The 2,646-nt window shown below is 36.2% G+C and overlaps 1 long non-coding RNA gene across 1 annotated transcript; it reads left to right on the top strand.

The window, feature by feature from the left end:
• LOC109581426 (uncharacterized) lies at nt 1-624 on the top strand. The gene is made up of 4 exons (XR_002184634.1): nt 1-22; nt 78-131; nt 183-354; nt 405-624. It is a non-coding gene; the product is annotated as an uncharacterized LOC109581426 (long non-coding RNA).
• Nucleotides 625-2,646: the final 2,022 nt, after the last annotated feature.

Here is a 2,646-nt window from a genome sequence, read left to right as displayed (position 1 = left end):
ACTGAAAATTATTAAGAAATCGGTAATACTAATAAAACTTTAGTTTACCTAACTGTTCTAATAATTTATTATTACAGAAATTACCCAGTAGGGAAGATGGTAATAGAGAAGATGACGCAAAATATATAACTGTAAGAAATTATTAAGCAATATTATTAATGCGTTGTTCAATTTACATGCAGGAAGCTGGTATAAATCTTGTACAGGACATTAGAGCAACCAATGCAGGAAAGTATGCACTTCAATTAATGGATATCATCTTTACCGATGAAGAAATGGCATCATCCATTTATGAAGAATCAACGAAATCAAAAAAACCTGGGTTAGACCGTAAGAGAGTGGCATTTTTAGAAGGTAAAATAACTTGTTTATGCCAATTAATAACTCGTGCTTCATTATAATAGATTGCATCAAAAAGAAGTTTGGTGAAGCCACATTTCAAGAGCAGAGCTCAGCAATAAAGAAGAAGTGCACTCAGAAATGTATTGATAAGCAACGCAGTAAAAGGTCTGAAGTCTAGTAATGTTTAACTCATTTCAACATCATTTAACTCATTATTTACTCATTAATTTTCACGTGTGATAATTTGGTTCAAGAAATGTTTTTTAAGTGTTAAAAATATAATTTTAAAGTAAAGACCATGCATGCATGAACATAAAAGATTTTAAATCATAGATCATGCATGATCTTGTTGGATAACACTGGTAAGATTAGGTATGATCATGCAAGAACATGTACCTGATCATACCTGATTTTGGAACTTTTTGTCCAATAATCTTACATGATCAGATAAGAAAATAGTGTAAGATCTTGATAGGATCAGTGGCAAGATCTTGCATAAGATTTATTTGCTGGGTAGTGATGCATGATATGACATTAGTGGTATAAGGTAAGTCCTGTGTCCACAGCAACTACCTCCTTGATTAGAGCCTGATGTCTTTCTGAAGAGCTCTTCATAGACAGTAAATCTGTTCTTGATTGATAACCTCTAACCCTATGATCAATAGTGACAAATAGGAGCTACCCCAATGATTACAAAATAGGTCTTCTTTCTTGCATGCTTTGAAAAGCAGATGGAATGATCCAATGATGACAAATACGGTTAAAAGAAAGCAAAAGTAGAGACCGCAAGATGTTACAATTTTACGCTACGTGACTATGCAGCATGACACGCCAAGCATACCAAAACGTAATATAATATTATACATTTACATATGCAATAATTAGCATATGAACATTAACTAAACTTAGAAACAGTTTAGGGTCATGTTTAGGACCGTTAAAATCTAACAAAATGTGTATGAGGAACATGTGTAAATTTGGGGTCACCTATATGAGGAGCATGTATGAATTGTGTCACATATATAAGAAACATGTTTAATTATTAAGAACATGGTGTACCATTTTCAAATTATGAAACAAATTGTGGTAGTAACAATACACACTCACACTCAAGCCACAAAACACAACGCAGAATTAAAACTTCGCTAATTTTGTGTCAACTTTAAAACGTTACTTTCATTAAATCATCAGATTACCCACACAGTTTCAACGTGATGTTGATCATAAACCTACAATGAGACTTATTGACTTATTTTGAAAGGTGAGGCAAACACTAAACAATTGATCCTAAGTCAAAGCTACGGGATCGAGAAAGAGATCAGAATGAGAATTAGGAAGCTAGTGCCCAGGTTCATCAAGCTACCTGCATCACAAACCTCACCAATCTACCCACCGTAACCTGGCTTAGCTCAACTGTATAGTGTTTGCCTGCTTTTAAGCAGTTAAAGGATTGAGACGAAAAAAGAAAAAGAAAAGTCCAATCCTTTCTTCTGCTTAGAGTCCATATCACACAAAAAGGAAAGAGAGTGAAAGAGAAGAAGAGAGGGTTCCAAGCATGTGATACTGGGTGCCTCGATCCGACCCAAAAGGGGGACACGACTTCTCCCACACTCCTGGGCGAAACCCTCTCCCCTCCGCTGACCCTCCCCTTCCCTCTCGCATGATCGGGACTAAAAGCAGGTCACTGTGAAAAAGGGTAGCTCAACCCATACAGTGAAAAAATATGCTCATGTCTTCATTTAATCAAATATGTTCTCCTCTCCTCCTCTGGTAGTCTATCAGTTCTTCTCCTTCCTCCTCTCAGAATGCTAGTATTAGATGAAGATCCAATATTGTAAACTGTAGATTAGTGCTGGATGCTTGAGCCTCAATGCTATGATAGCAGTGGAAAGTACTACAGCTGTGTCCACATCAATATCCACCTCCTTGTTAGCTGATGTCCTTCCAAAGAGCCATTAGTAAATCATATGGAATGTTCTTGATTGATACACTAGCTCTCACAAGGTACTGAATTAATTCATGATGCATGGTAACAAACCATACTTTGATGTGATTGAAAATACCAAAATAGATTGAAGTTTTCTAGCAAGCAGGTCGAGTGATCCAGTGATGACAAAGATTGTCCAGAGAAAGCAAGACTGGACACCAGGAGATGTTGCGGTTTTACGCTACGTGAGGACACGTGTACAAACACGAACAAAAACATCATAATATATTATCATGCACACATTTACATGCAGACACTAACATATTAAAAACAAGAATATGAAATTTGGGCACAGGTACATGTACATACATAGAGAG

The sequence above is a fragment of the Amphimedon queenslandica genome, unplaced genomic scaffold, assembly GCF_000090795.2.
Source record: "Amphimedon queenslandica unplaced genomic scaffold, v1.1 AMPQUscaffold_13440, whole genome shotgun sequence".
NCBI classification, from domain to species: domain Eukaryota; kingdom Metazoa; phylum Porifera; class Demospongiae; order Haplosclerida; family Niphatidae; genus Amphimedon; species Amphimedon queenslandica.
Note: the sequence above shows the minus strand (reverse complement) of the source record. Positions and strands in the feature narration are given on the sequence as shown.